This window comes from Haliotis rubra, unplaced genomic scaffold (assembly GCF_003918875.1).
Source record: "Haliotis rubra isolate DU_JTF1 unplaced genomic scaffold, ASM391887v1 Scf935, whole genome shotgun sequence".
Taxonomy (NCBI): domain Eukaryota; kingdom Metazoa; phylum Mollusca; class Gastropoda; order Lepetellida; family Haliotidae; genus Haliotis; species Haliotis rubra.
Window position 1 is genome coordinate 206401 of NW_025767674.1, and position 17192 is coordinate 223592.

The 17192-nt window shown below is 40.6% G+C and overlaps 1 long non-coding RNA gene across 1 annotated transcript; it reads left to right on the forward strand.

The window, feature by feature from the left end:
• The first annotated feature begins 654 nt into the window (after positions 1–654).
• Positions 655–2048, forward strand: LOC124264661. Its single transcript, XR_006895210.1, has 3 exons — positions 655–723; positions 879–989; positions 1930–2048. It is a non-coding gene; the product is annotated as an uncharacterized LOC124264661 (long non-coding RNA).
• The last annotated feature ends 15144 nt before the right edge of the window (positions 2049–17192 follow it).

Sequence of the window (17192 nt, forward strand, 5' to 3'; positions counted from 1 at the left end):
CGTGGACGTCCAGAACGTGGCCGATCGATGACGTCATTTGTGTTCTGGTAGCCTCTCACCAGTGCAGAAATGGTGTTCCGGTGGCAGTGGAAATGTGCAGCAACTTGTCGTTGAGACATTCCCCCACGGACCATCCCAATGGCCTCATGACGTTGTGCAGACGTGAGCCTTGGCATGCTATGCGTTTCAATAGCCGTTTAATTTTTTGAACGATCGCAAGGGCAGGGGTTGAGCTGTCCAAAGTGACAGTATTGTGTGGCATTTATTTGCTCTGTTTCTCTTTCCCGGAATACACGTGCAACAACGTATTGCACGTCTCAAGGACGAACCCTCTGACGTCACGGAACGTGGCACGTGCATGCATGTTGGATACATGTCACTAATCTTTGAGTTTAAATCCTTCTGTGTCTACACAGGTTTGATAAATTTAGATTTTAAATTTGTGTATGCACAGTTTCTTTATGTGCCACGGTAATACAACAATTCTGTGAATGATTGAACTGAAACATGAACTTGCCTTGCGGCGACGAGGAACTTTCTCCATGTTGAGAACCAGTGGCCAAACACGTATTGCTGAACATGTCTCTTCTGTGAATACACAATGTCCTTTATCTCTTCCGCTAGGACCACATGTGACCCTTCTTGCGCCGACCAATGCGGCGTTCAGCAAGCTCCCGACGGCCTACCGAAACAACCTTGACAATCACGCCAAATTTCTGAAAAGTATGTACACCTCTTTGTTTCGTATTCACACATTACCTAACACAAACTGGATATTTCTCCTCCAAGTTGTATTTACCTCCTCAAATGGATCAGCTGTATAAAATTACCATATCACACACAGTGTTGATGAATGCATGTTTTGTGTGTTTTTTCAGGTACAATGATGTACCACATTCTGAACGGCATCCACGGTCCCCATTCCCTGCATCAGAACGACATGCTCACCTCCCTAGAGGGAAACCGCATCCACGTCTCCATGCAGAACGGTGAGACACATATCATGAGAGAGACTAACTGACTGTACATTTTGAGGAAGTAGATCAACACATTGGTTGGTTGGTTGGTTGTTTAACGCCAAACGCAGTATCCAGCTCTATAGCTGCGGTCTGTAAATAATCGAGTCTAGACCAGACAATCCAGTGATCAACAGCATGAGCATCTCGCTACGCAATTTGGATACGATGACATGCGTCAACCAAGTCAGCGAGTTTGACCACCCGGACCCGTTAGTCGCCTCTTACAAGCATGGGTTGCTGAAGACCAATTCTAACCCGGATCTTCACGGGTCCAATACACATAAGCTGAAACAAATTCTTTCGTGAAATAACACTCACCCTATGTGTATAGAGGCCGCGAGATGATAATTCTGATATTCAATTGATATTTTTACATCAAACTGGTTTCCCAAATTGGAACGGAAAACATTTTTCAGTTTTGCACCTGAAATTCCTTTGGCAGATAGAGCTTGAGACGATATTCTGACCCAGAACTGGCTTACTATCACATATGCTTACTATCACAAGGTTTCTAGAGGCTGTTATTTATGGGAAGTTATGGGAAAGTTGTTATCAAGGCATTGCTCAAGTTCTTCACTATGCTTTGCCTGGAGCTATCTAGACACGTCGCGATTCTGACTCGTGTCGGATGTTTTCCTACAGGCTATGCATCGGTTTGTCAAGTAGTCTTTCAAGTGATATTTTTATTATCGTATGACTCTCAAAAATATGACACTTTTTTAAGACTAAGAAGGATTGGGATGTATGTGCTCAATATTCTCTGCTTGCTGAAAAGACGCCGGCGCGTACCAATCATTTAAAGCTGCGCAATTTACGAAACATTCTATAAGCTCTCTCCACTTGGTTGTCTAAACCTCAACGAGTGCTGTTATAAACGGAATAAAATCATTTTGTTGGGAATACATTGCAGGTCACGTGCACCAGTTCAACAAGGTCAGCATCATGAACGTGGTTCATGCCACCAACGGCGTCATCTACGTCCTGAACGGCGTCCTTCACCTTCCAAGCAGCCCTATTGTATGAAGCAGATCAGAAGAAACCCTGTGAAAGAGATGCAATACTGCATCATGTAGAATGTTGTAATAAAATGACACTGCATCGGCCGTGTGTTTTGAAACTTATCATTAGTGTCTCAGCTCCAAACACTGCATTTAACTTATAACATATGTCCGGTACCTCAACTTGTCACACATGCCCGTGCACTAAAGTCTTCTACACTAATTATTACACATGCTCACACACTAAATGTCAACTACTTCAATGTAGTCAATATGTAACATTATATATATACACCTGGAAAAAAGTTAAGCACCCCCGGTATTTTTTACAAAGCTGAATGTTTCGGCTAACATCAGTGGTGTGCATCCACAGTACGTTGGTAAAGCTACATGTTGTTCTGTAAGGTCATGTCTTGACTTCAAGAAAACACAGCAAGGGACAGTTTACTTCAACGTAGTAATAATGGATATGGTACTATACTTATTACACAAAATCATCTATTTTAGCTCAGAATGATACCTGTTGTAGGTGTGGAGCAAGAGAGAGGATCAATCAACATGGCGACATGAGACAAAAACGTATTTTTGTAAAGTGGGAACCTTGTACAATAATAATATCTAGTATACCCTCCACGTGGCAATTATGTTGTTTCCTTTGTCTATTATGTTGTTTCCTTTGTCTATTATGTTGTTTCATTGTTACATACAGTATATATATGCAGCTCCTACACTTCATGTATCACTCTTGCTTGACAACGGTACAAGAATCTGTATCGAAACGTCGCACTCACGAAAAATAAAGAAGTACGTTGTTATCCATAAAACTTGTTATATATTGTACGTCTCAACTTCTAAAATGCCACTCAAACAAGTTACCCTCCACGTGTTTTATAACTGCCTGTACCCCTCGTCGCATACCCCCGTCAGACGTTGTATCTATTGTAGAGGAAACGCCCAATAATGTGCTCCCAAATATGCACAAGGATGTTCAGGTTTGGACTCATGGCGAGCCACTGCATTATTCTTAATGAAAGTTGTCATCTGACGATAACGGTATAGCCTATCGTTGTCATCCATAAATATGGGTCTTGTAACAAGAGGATGAATAACAATATGTGTGACATCAACAGGATCAAGCACCTCCTTGATATACTGATTCCCCGTCAAATTGAAAGTTAACGTATTGTCGCCAAGTCAAGTTTACAGTCATGAGAGACACATCCCCAACAGGACGGAATCTCCTCCAAAGACAACAGTTGGTTGAACATTTTTGCTGCAGATGCTGTATTTCGCTTCCTCTAATTTCACAAGCGTCCATCAGTTACAATGACCTTTCGTATTCTTTGCCATGTCCTCGGATTCCAGTGTTACAGTGGTAAACACCAAGCCAAACGTTCTTGTTGTCACTCAGTAGAGGACGTTTGATGGTCCTTCTAGAGTTGTACCAGGCTCTCCTTAGGCGATTCCGAACTATTCGCGTAGAGGCCCGGCGAAAGAGTAAATGTGGTGCTTTCAGAACGTTGCTTGTGGCGAATGGATGTCGTCGAGTGAGCCTCAATATTCCCTTGTCTTCACAATCTGAGGTCACCCTGGGTCGACCTTCACTTCATGGCTTTCCCAATATTTCCTGAAAAAACGACTGACAGCTGTGCAGTGGACATTCATTTCATTCGATTGCTTTCAAGAACATACCGTAGTTATGCATACCAACCTCTGGCCATCTGATAATCGTCTTTGCACCATAGTGACAGCTAAATGAGTGAGCATTGTAACCTATGCAGATTAAATACTTTGTGTGTTTGGGAGACACGTTCTACTAAGTACACTTGTGACAATATTTTAAATGAAAGTTATTATCATACGTATCACAATACACGACCTGAACTTGAACATAGCTCTGTTCAGGCAACACGTGTCTGTCGGTGACGTTGGAGCAAAGTTGGACGTATTGCAGGCGGTCGGGGTCGGAAGTTGTACTCCCTCAGTCTGTTTCCTACAGTCCTGGAACTGATTGGACGTCAGCCAGGAATGGTCCGAGCAGTCAAACTGCCAGTCTGGATTCCTTAGATGGGTCAGTTGAATGGGATAGTCTCGATGTGACGTCACGCGTGAACGGCCGGTCTGAGTAAAATCCCATTATGTTGAAAACGTCTGTCATTCTGGGCCATCACAGTCTCCAACATACCAACGGAGCGGAGACGCCGAATTTATGTAAGCCGTGGCATGACATGCGCATAGTTTAGATTGAAATTAACGTGTTTTCCACAACATTCGGACGCTAGAGAGTATTCAACCGATCTTCAGTTTTCAATATCAGGTGTGTGAACTTCAAGTATCAGAAAGCATGCAAAAAGTTAGTTAGTTCATTGTACACAAAGTGCACTTGCGATGCGCAATACGTGATGTCAAATTTCATTCAAAATGCTTTCTTACATGGTTATTAAGGCATATGTTTTCAAATAATTTTTGATATAGCGTTTATTCTATGCAGTTTTATGTTAGGCATATTTAATTTTTTCCGTTAGTATATATCTTGCATCAGTTCTAACTGGTACTGTCAAGCAGTCACTTACACTCTTCAACTCTTCCCCCCACATACTGTTACACATGAAACATACAATGGCCCATTGTCCACAGCTACGAACTATTATATACGAATGAGCATTTGATGTTGGTTGCACTCGTCGTGAACGTCAAGGTCACAACGCTTACCTGCAGGCTCTTGATGTCTGAGTCCGTTGCTTGTAGGGTTTTGAAGCCATCTACTTCCTACAAAGGCATCTAGTAGCATTGTTATGTTTGTTTCAGTCATGGCGGCTGCTGTAACTATTTCTGCCCAACACACAAATCAATGACTGATATTATGAGCAAAATAACATGAAACCCACACACAAAAACAACATGGTCGACTGTATGAAAATATTTATGAAACAAGCATCGGGTTTAAACTAATACATTGGTGCGTTATACACTGGCGAGCAAAAGAAACTACCAGAAGAAAAAGTACTTTAGAAATCGGATTTAAAGACGAAACAATGTTCTGAAATCATGTAAGACCAATCGTACAAATTCACATGAACACCATCGGATGTAAACTAATACAAAGGTGTTATTGTGTATTATACACAGGTTAGAGATTGGATTCTCACAGGCGAGCAAAAGCACACTATACCATAGGGAATTATAAATTCTTTTCGAGATTGGATTCTCAAATCATGTTGGACCAATCGTACAAATTCAAATGAAAATTTTGGTTTAGTTGACGGAACTCCCTATAAATATATCCTTTAAAAGTTCCATATTACGTTGAGCGCAGTTAAATCCTCACATATTATCTGTCCTAAACATAATTATAACCTCATGACTTAGTCGACCCGGTTTGATGTTCAGATACCATGTCTATCGTAAGATGCGATGCGCCTGAGAAGATTTTTGATTTAAACATATTTATTCAAGAGAATGGATAGGGTACAAGTTATGCCAACTTAGTGAAACCCTCTCCTATTTACAGTGCTTACATGCAAAAGTGAAAGAAACTATATGTACAGGGATAGAAAGATATATACAAAATGATATATACAATACAATGAATACATGAATTATTTAGATCATACACATTATATCCAATCACTGAACCTTTTGGAATTTGATATATATTTTTGAACTTCTTTAAAAATTTGAATATTGTCACTATACGGAAGATCTGCACTGCCATTTAATAATACGTCTAGGTTTGTTGGTGCTTTAATGTTACAAATTCTGCTAATATTTTGAAACATTTCCTGTCTGATAACAGAATACAAAGAACATTCCATAAAATAATGTTGAGAATTTTCACAGGTAAATTTACAATTACATTCGGGGTTCTCTATGAGACCGATCCTATATAGATCACCATTTATCTACTATTTAAATATCTTAGCTGGGTATGAATTACATTGAGTTTTCTATTACCAAATGAGAAATATCCTGGTGCTTTTGACTTACGCGAGCTTATATGCGATTTAAAACTTTTAAGGAAACTGATTCTCTAACATATAAAGGGAGATTATTCAAAGTTGTGCAGATGTTGGGAAAAATGATTGACTGTAGAGATTTGTGCGGGAATAGTACTGGGAAAGATTACGAATGTTTCTAAGATTATAGTTTGTCCTAGATTCAACAGTTTGAGGCATAAGATCACAAAAGGTTGGATGGAGCATTTTGTTGTAGATATTATAGAATAAAGACAGTTTACGACATCTTCTTCTTCTTTTAACATTTGCCAACCTGTTTCATATATCAGAGTATCTCTAGTAGCATATTTTGGTAAACCAGTAACTATCCAGCGGCCTCAAACTGAACTTTTTTCAATTTTATCGGTTAAATCTACCGAACAACCATCCCACAATTCACAAGCATATTCAAGATGTGGTCTTATGAATACAATATAAATCGTATTAAGAGTGTCTCTGTTTAACATAAACTTTAATTTTCCCATTGATGAAACCATCAAGGACGTTGTTTTTACAATGTTATCAATATGTGTGTTCCATTTACAATCAGAAGAAAATGTTACTCCAAGATGTATATGGGATTTTTCCAAACGTACACACTGAGTTTCAAATTCTAAATTTAGAATTGTATTATTATTCTTAAGACTGAAAAGTATAGCTTCTGTTTTGTTGGGATTGTATGTCACAAGCCAACGTTTTGCCCAGCACGATAAATATTGTAGGTTCTTATTGAGTGTCTCTTGCATAAGCCTGTGATTGATAGATGAAAATCCCATTGATGTATCATCTGCGAACAAGCGTGCAGCACAATCTAGTTCATCAGCAATATCATTAACATATACTATAAACAGAAAGGCCCAGGACTGATCCCTGGGGTACCCCGGCTGCAAGAGATTTGGGATTTGATAATGAACCATTTAAAAACACCTTTTGAGTCCTGCCACTGATGTAACAGTGTATCCATTTAAATAATTCTTCACCTATACCGTAGCTTATTAATTTCTGCCGTAATCCTCGGTGCCACACTCTGTTAAAGGCCTTTGAAACATCACAAAACACCATGCAATAGTCTTCACGTCTATCTAGAGCTGAGCAAATATTGTTATGAAGTTCTATTAACTGATGAGTCGTAGAATGGCCTACTTGAAATCCGGACTGATATTTGTATAACAATCTATTGTCAGAAAATAATTGAACATATGCTTCATGACAACTCTTTAAAAGATTTTTCCTAAACAACTGATTAAAGAAATGGGTCGGTAATTACTACAACTAGGTTTATCCCTTTTTTCAGAAACCATGTCTATCGTAGATGCGCCTGAGAAGATAAGGTGGTCGGAGTTCACCGTCTTGCTTGATGCCCGTCATCGTAGCTCAGTTGCGTAGAAAGATGCTCATGATGTCAATTACTGGATTGTCTGGTCCAGACTCAATTATTTACAGACAGCAGTTATATAGCTGGAATATTGCCAGGTGCGGCTTACGTTGTATGTTGGCTGTCAGTGTGTTATGATTCGTTGCTGTCTGTTTCAGCAGTATACTCAGCAGCAAAAAAAAAGTACGAATTCAAAATTAGTAATCAAATTATACAGAAATGGACATAATAAGCGGATCAAAAACATTTTTATGTACTATATATCTTGACACATCAATGAATAACACGGCACAATTTCAAGACATTACGTTAACGTTTGTAATCCATTCAGACTCTTGACTTCAGTATCTAGTGTGACCACCACGAGCGGCAATAACTGCAGCACATCGTCTATGCATGGAGTGCACCAATCGATTGATGAAGGGCATTGGCACCTGGAACCACACTCTGAGAAAAGCCTGGGGCAATAAATCGGCTGTGTTCGGCCTTGGTATGACACTATTCAGTTTCCTCTGAATTTCATCCGAAAGATGTTCAATTGGGTTTAAATCAGGACTAAGGGCTGGCCACTGCATAATGTTGACACCGTTCTGCTGTAGGAAGTCCCGTGTAGCTCTGGCAGTATAGGCCCGGAGCGTTATCATGCTGGAAAATGTTGTTCCGGTCACTTGCGTAATTTGGTATGACGTTGGGTCTCAGAGCTTGGTCGATGTAGCGCACCGCTGTGATGCCGCCTCCTCTCTCCCTGGACCAAGGTTCTGGAACACCACAGGACCCACTCTCTGGTTCAGGCCTATTCCACCCATACCATGATGCTTGCACCTCCCCGTGAGTCTCTTTCCATAACACATTGGTCTGAGTAACGCTGGCCACGTCGTCGCCATATATTTTTGTTCTGCCATCTGCAGTTGATACGCAATACCGACATCTGTGAAGAGAACAGTTCTCCATTGCCTGTATCGCCAGTTTTGGTGTTGTAGGGCAAACGACGTTCACGCCGATGACGAAGGGTGAGGATAGGTCCACAGTAAGGTCTATGGCAATGGAGGTTCCCGCTGTTAAGACGTTGGCATACTGTATCAGTACTGATTGGTCTTCCGTGTGTTCCCACTGTCTGGCGTGCTGTTTCGGATGCCTGCATGAAGGGATTCTGTACATGCTGTCGCACAACATGGCGGTCTTGTCGTCCTGTGGTCACCCTTGGTCTGCCAGTATGGGGGCGATCATTTGTGGTGTTGGAAACGTTGCTGCAGCCTGTAGATGGTCCGAACGTTGACCTGGAAGTGATTGGCAACGTTTTGTGCAGTGTGACCAGCTTCAAATCTTCCTAGCGCCAGGTTCCTCTCAGGTGTCGTAAGTCGCGACATCCTGCTGACGTTGTAATGTGAATGTTTCAACCAAGTTTGGGGTTCATTTTATAGGACTGGTCCTTATGAACAGCACGTGCAGAGATGAGTTGCATGAAAACATGGAGAACACCATACCATCTCCGAGATCAGGTTGCGTTTTTGAGACCATTTGCCAGGTTCAATTCTGTGTTTGCTCAGGTAATGTCTTTGCTCAGGTAAAGTTGGATATGTTGTCAAACATATACACCAAAAACATGAAATGAGTTTACAGTTATCCGTTTCTGCGAAGGAAAATTCCAAACTGACGTTTCTTTGCTGCTTAGTATATTTCACAAACGTTATTGTTTCTAGTCAAAACTGAAACATAGTTTCGTCAGTGCGAATGAGTTTATAAAGGTATGGTTTAAGGCACCTTTGTAACAACATTCCTGCAATATCACGTCTGATGAGTGGGTTTACAACCCGATATGTAGTATTGTCAATGTAGATATCTCAAGAAATCTATGATAGTATGGTTTTGGACGCGTTTAGCAACATTCCTTGAGTAGGTGTGCGTGTGCATGAGGGTGTGTGCGTGTGCATGTGTGTGTGTGTCTGTCTGTCTGTCTGTCTGTCTGTCTGTCTGTCTGTCTGTCTGTCTGTGTGTGTGTGTGTGTTGTGTGTGTGAAATGAAAACCACACCCACCGTCACTCCATGTAATATAAGAACCGTACCCAACGCCTCTTATTTTAATTTTAGAATCACACCCAACTCTATAGTTAAGATCAGAACCACATCCTTTTTTCTTAATTTGAGAACCAAACCCGCCGTCTCTTTATTTGATATCAGAGCCACATCCACAGTCTCTCTATTTGATATCAGAACCGCATCCACCGTCTCTTTATTTGATATCAGAGCCACATCCACCGTCTCTATTTGATATCAGAACCGCATCCACCGTCTCTTTATTTGATATCAGAACCACACCCACCGTCTCTCTATTTCATATCAGAGCCACACCCGCCGTATCTTTATTTGATATCAGAACCACGATCGTCTTTATTTGATACCCACAACATCCACCGTCTCTTTATTTGATATATCAGAGCCACATCCACCGTCTCTTTATTTGATATCAGAAACACAACCATCGTCTCTTTATTTGATATCAGAACAACACCCACCGTCTCTTTATTTGATATCAGAACCACACCAACCGCATCCACTGTCTTTATTTGATATCACAACCACATCCACCGTCTCTTTATTTGATATCAGAACCACACCAACCGTCTCTCTATTTGATATCAGAGCCACACCCACCGTCTCTTTATTTGATATCAGAGCAACATCCACCGTCTCTATACATCCACCGTCTCTTTTATTTATATGAGAACAAACTCCATCCACTTTCTTCATCTAATATCAAGACCATCGTCTCTTTCATTTTAATCTCATATCATAAAAACAGCATCAGTCCCAAACAAAACACTGTATCTAATATCTAAAAGCAAATTGCATCTTCTGTTTTATAATATCAAAACTACCTTCACCTTCTGGTTACCTATCGTTGGAATCGTGTCCACCCATTCTTTATCTCATACCAACTCCACCTAATCTATATATATCTGACATGTCTCCTCCCTCTCTTTACCCAATGTCAGACCCACCACCCTTTCCAAGTTTGAAATTAAATCTGTTTCCATCGCCTCTTTATTTCACATCCGAAACACTCTACTCCATCTTTACATGATATCACAATCATCTCAATCCACTGCACATCATCCCAGGTTTTATTTGATACCAGAACTCTCGGCTCTCACATGAAAGGATTGGTGCAAGTTGTTCCACTGTCCGGAATTATAAAATACATTACCTAACATGTGTTCGTAACAGAAAGATAATTCTAAATATAATGTCGTGCCTTTATATACCGATTCCTATCAGCCACGTGATTCTCTTGACCAATCAAACCACAAGATAAACTTTCCGCCAGGCAATATATAAACTGTTTAGACTCAGTTTCAATAGTTATTCCTGCAGAATGAAGACCCTTCTCATCAGCTCAGTGGCGGCCACGGTGTTCGGGGTGGTGATGTCTCTTCCCTTTCAGCGGGACACACTGGAGCAGCTCATACCCCTTGCCAAGAGCCTGGGGGCGACGGAGTTCGCCCACTTTGTTCACGATGTCAACCTGACAGCTAACTTCACAAGGAAAGGTAATTCAATGCATATATATATATGACAGGCTTCGTTCAGAGTGGTTCAGTTTGGATTACATATCCATGTGACTGTTGTAGATTTACATTTGCCTGTGAAGAGTGAGTGAGTGAGTTTGGTTTTACGCCGCACTCAGCAATATTCCAGCTATATGGCGGCGGTCTGTAAATAATCGAGTCTGGACCAGACAATCCAGTAATCAACAGCATTAGCATCGATCTGCGTAATTGGGAACCGATGACAATACTAATCCAGTCTGAAATAGTGTTGGGGAAAAGCACAATTAAGCAACGGGATAAGGGATCTCCCACTTGTCAACACTCGCCCCTTTCTGTAACCTGGAAGAATCTATTTCAGTTTAATATCCATCTTGAGTAATGAGAGGTGATTTCTATGAAAATAGCTAAGATTCAAAACCATATATATTGGTGTAAATTAGGCTTATCATATGTAATCTTGAATTTGAGGATATGTTAGCCTGACATTTTCTCAAATCTTTCAAATTTTCTTCATTTTTAATTTCCACCAGGGGTATGGCATCTAGGTGACATGCCAGGTTAGACTCTTTCCAAATTGTACTCTGCTGTTTGCATGGCTCTTCGTGAATTCTTCTGTTCAAGGTACCGGTTTATCCTTGTTCTATGAAAGCTTTATCACTGCATGACGCATATTTTCTTATTCATGTTGAGTAAACCGTGTTTAGACTTGTCTGTTCTAAACATCTATCGCACCACGATAAACAAACTAAATACAATAAAGATATTCCAGAGTTATGTGTATCCACAGCTGTTTGATTAATCAAACTGAAATAATCACATATCAAATACTGAGTAATATCTGGTAATGCTTAACGTAAAATATATTAGCCTATTTCATAACTTGTTATACATAGAAGATACATATGCAGAGTATGAGAGAGATGATCACCAAAGGTGGTTATAGCATTCATATCTTGTACCTGTGAAGGTCCGGGTTAGAATATTGATCTTCAGTAACCCATGCTTGTCGTAAGAGGCGACTAACGGGATAGGGTGGTCAGGATCGCTGACTTATTTGACACATGCCATCGGTCCCAATTGCGAAGATCGAAGCTCATGCTGTTGATCACTGGATTGTCTGGTCCAGACTCGATTATTTATAGACCGCCGCCATATAGCTGGAATATTGCTGAGTGCGGCGTAAAACTAAACTCGCTCACTCACTCATTCATATCTTGAGACGATTCAAGAGGTATTTTTATCACGGGCAATGCTATAAAGTGAATTCTTAACTTCCTTATGAGCATTATAGACAACGATAAAAGATTTAAAGATTCTTCATGGGAAATATGAGATAGATGTAGATCTCTGCACATAATGTCTTTTTGTTTTAATAACAGATCAAACATGATTTTTTAAGGGAAACTTATGTTTTTCCCTCAGTAAATATTCAAACGTGTGTATGTTTGTGAGTCTGTCAGTGTCGGGTGTGTATGAGTGTATATACAAAGATAAGAGAAACATTTCCCATTGTTCTGGACGCTGGAATTATACTAATGTTTTACTGTTAAGGCTAGCTTTGTATCAAAATACAGAAATAAATGCTGATGGAATTGGTTTATCAACATTAATGTAAATGTTTTCGAAGTGTTAGATTACCAAACTGACACTCATATTTTATTTTGTATTGACAATTGTGTAGGGACATTACAGATGACAAATATAATTAAAGTGACTATTCATATTAAATACTTATTATTCAAATATCAGGGAAACTTCGAGGAAGTTAAATTACACTAATCAAACGTTTTTTTCTGCTTTCAGCTATTTAACTTTAACGCAGAATATGTACGGTCGAACTTATTTTTAACAACTATTTCAGTTGTTGTTAAATGTTTTCATAATTGATAGATCAAATATGTTTGTTTCTTTTTAAAGCAGCAAAATGCAAGTGTTTCTGTTCTATTCATCTTGAAGAACTGAGCAGATACAGAGTTAATTTTCTTGTGTAAAGTAGTTTAGTTGTTGAATGGCTAGGTGTTTGCAGTTTCACTGTATCTGAGAGTACAGCACATTTGCCTACGCGACAAGTGCCCCTCGGACAACACTCGGACTGCCGATGCAAACACTATAAACGAAAGATTTTACTGACGCAGTGCACGTTTTCAGCAACAAGTGATTTCTTTGAGACAGGTGCCTTCGGTAGGGCAGCCGCTCTCATCTTTCTCGAACATATGTTGCCATTTAACAGCGATGCAAAAATATGGGTATGAAACTTTGATTGCATTTTTCTTTGATTTGTGTTTTTTTTGCTACTTTTGTTTAGCTGGATAGCTCTCGGGATTTTTTCTTCAAATCTATTTATGTGAATAACACGCTCATCCCTTGAATATGAGACTATGTCGTTACTTGTTGTTTCAGCTGGGAACTTCACCCTGTTCGTCCCAGACAACAAGGCCTTCCATGGTCTGTCTAGAAACATCACAGGAAACAAGACCCTGCTGACTCAGCTCATCCTGTTCCACTCCGTCAATCGAACATACAACAGATCCGAATTGATCCGAAACAAGAAACTGAGGACGCTGTCGGGAAGGTTCCTGTACTTTAACCACACTAAAACCAAGGTAAGCAAGAAGAACAAATACTAAAGTGGAGATTCCAGAATGTAATCACACGGAGACTAGGGTAAACAAGAACGACAACCGCTGATATCTGAACTCATTTACTTTAATTATATTTAGACCAAGGGAGACATGAGTGACAGGCACTTTTGAGTAGATTCCTCTGCTTTAACGACACAAAGACCACACTTAAACAACAGTTGTTCTGTGGTTGATTCCTGCACTGCAACGACCATAAGAACAATGAAAACTACCTCCATGTTAAGAGCCGGTGTCCAAACACGTTTTGCTGAACATCTCTGCAGTGAATACACAATGCCTATAATCTCTTCTGGTAGGACCCCAAGTGACCCTTCTTGCGCCGACCAATGCAGCGTTCAGCAACCTCCCGACGGCCTACCGAAACAACTTTGACAATCACGCTACATTTCTGAAGAGTATGTACACCTCTTTGTTTCCTATTGCACGAAGCATTCACACATTATTTAACACTAACTTGGTCTTTCTTCGCGTGCTGTTTACCTTCACCAAAGTTCCAGCTGTATAAAATGACAAATGCTCATATCACATATAATGTTGATGAATGCCGTGTTTCATATTTTGGGTTTGTTTCAGGCACATTGATGTACCACATCCTGGACGGCATCCACGGCCCCGAGTCCCTGCATCAGAACGACATGCTCACCTCCCTAGAGGGACACCGCATACACGTCTCCATGCTCAACGGTGAGACGCATATCATGGAGACTGAATGAGGAAGCACACCTGTAACATAAAAACAGACATAAAGCCAATACACATGGAATGCGCATCATGAACGTGATCCATGCCACCAACGGCGTCTTCTACGTCCTGAACGGCGTCCTTCACCTTCCAAGCAGCCCCATTGTGTGAAGTAGAGCAGAAGAAACCCTGTGAAAGAGATGCTATACTGCATCATGTAGAATATTGAAATAAAATTACACTGCATCGACCGTATGTTTATTACCTCAAACTTACCAATCGTATCCCCAGCACTAAACGCTGCTTCTTAAATGATAACATGTGTCCAAACACTAAATGTCAGCTACCTCAACTTATTATACATGTCCCTGCATCAAAGAATTCTACAATAATTATTACGCATGTTCAAACACTAAATGTAAATAATTTAAACATAATCAGTGTCCAATATTCCATATAACTTCCAGTCATTTTTACAAAATCCAACAACTTTAATATATTTCTGATGGTGTAACACAATAAGTCGAAAATTAAAATTCTTCTGAATCATCCTTTCACAAATATCAACATACACGTCGACTGAATGTCGTCTCCATAAACCTATGACACATACCCCACACTCTGATACGTGAACGGCATAACTATGTATCAAATGGATTTGTATTCTTATGTATGACTTTATACGTTCAACGGAAACAACAGCTTGCCATACATTTTCATCTATGACGTCACAGACGTTTGCAAGGTTACACACGCCTGAAGACAAGGTGACATAATAAGGTCACCGTAACGCAGGTCATTTGGTGAAGTTTGCCGTGGATAAGGGCAAAATATTTTCCGGATGTTTTGTTCAACAGGCCCCAAACCATTCCAATACGATCCACTATTATAACCGTATACATTTTCGTATCACAAATTGAAAGAAGTGAATTGTAGATTATTCAGTGATCTCATTATGAAATTACCAGCTTTCGCTAATCCCCAGCTATAGGAAAGGTCCCATATATGTCGGTGTTTCAATCTGAGATCAGATTAAGATCCATGGCCTGTTTACACCATGCTCATACGTTTCACAAACGTAAACGTTCAACACTTCGGACTTTGTTCCTTATGGAGACAATATCGGTATATGCAAGCTGTTACTTAAGTTGCCGACTTGTACTGAAATCACTGAAGAATTGTTCAAAGAGCAAAGGATCAATTAAGTCTCACTCACTCACTCACTCACTCACTCACTCACTCACTGTTACGAGAGTGGAAGGTAAGTAGATTGATACGTGGCAGCATTGTGACGATAGGACCGGTCGGCTTGAAAGCAGTTTGCTGTGTGTGGAACATCCTTCTATAACTGCAGCATAACGTCTTTTGAAGAGATGTGGTGTGAAAAGTCAGTTCACAAATTCAGAATTGTGTGTGTCCACCATTGACGTTGATCCTATAACACTTCCGCCACCAAACTGTCGAAGTTGAACAACGCACGCGTCAGCATACCGTTCACCCTTGCCCTGCCATCTGTGCAGTTCAGATGAAATCTCGACTCGTCAGTGACCAAAACACCATCCCAATCTTGTCCCCAGTACCGTAGATGCTGTCTGCACCAGGCAACACGTGTCTATCGGTGACGTTGGGGAAAAGGTGGACGTATTGCAGGCGGTCGGGGTCGGATGTTGTACTCCCTCAGTCTGTTTCCTACAGTCCAGGAACTGATTGGACGTAAGCCAGGAATGGTGAGAGCAGTCAAACTGCCAGTCTGGATTCCTTAGATGGGTCAAAACGTCTCCATAGAGATGAGACCGTGTTTCGATGGACACCAACATGTCACTTCATTTTGGGACATCCAGTCTCCAGCATACCCACGGCGCGGGGACGCTGGTTTTCTGTAAGCCGTGGCATGACGTGCGCGCAGTTCGGATTGAAGTCAACGTGATTTCCAAAACATTCAGAGGCGAGAGAGTAATCAACCGCACTTCAGATTTCAATATCAGGTGTGTGAACTTCAGGTGTCAAAATGCATGCAAAAAGTGAGGTAGTTCATTGTGCACAAAGTACTCGTGCCACGCGAGATACGTGATATCAAAGTTCATTCAAAATGCTTTCTTACATGATTATTCAGGATTATTTTTTCAAACAAGTTTATTAAATATCTTCTATTTTATAGAATTATGGTATCCACGTTTAAATTTTTCTGTAGGGGCGGTGGGGTAGCTTAGTGGTTAATGCGTTGGCTCGTCACGCCGAAGACCTGGCTTCGATTCCCACATGGGTACAATGTGTGAAGCCCATTTCTGGTGTCCCCTGCCGTGGTATTGCTGAAATATTGCCAAAAAGCGGCGTAAAACTAAACTCAGTCAGTCAGTCAGTCAGTCAGTCAGTAAAGTTTTCTGCTAGTATATAACCGACATCAGTCCTAACTGGTACTGTGAAGCAGTTACTTAATTCTTCAACTCATCCCCCCACATACTGTTACACAGGAAACATACAATGTCCCACTGTCCACAACTACGAACTATCATAAACGAATGAGTATTTGATGTTGGTTGCACTCGTCGTGAACGTCAAGGTCACAACGCTTACCTGTAGGCTCTTGATGTCTGGGTCCGTTGCTTGTAGGGTTTTGAAGCCATCTACTTGCTACAAAGGCATGTGATAGCATTGCTGTGTGTGTTTGATTCATGGTGGCTGCTGTAGCTATTGAACACACAAATCAATGACTGAAATTATGAGCAATGATCAAAATAACGCACACAAAAACAACATGGTCGACTGTATCAAAACTATTTATAAAACAAGCACCGGGTGTAAACTAATACGTCGGTGCGTTATACCCTGGCTAGACAAAGAAACTACCAGAAGCAAAAGTATGTTAGAAATCGGATTTATAGACGAAACAATGATCTAAAATCATGTAAGACCATTCGTACAAATTCACATGAA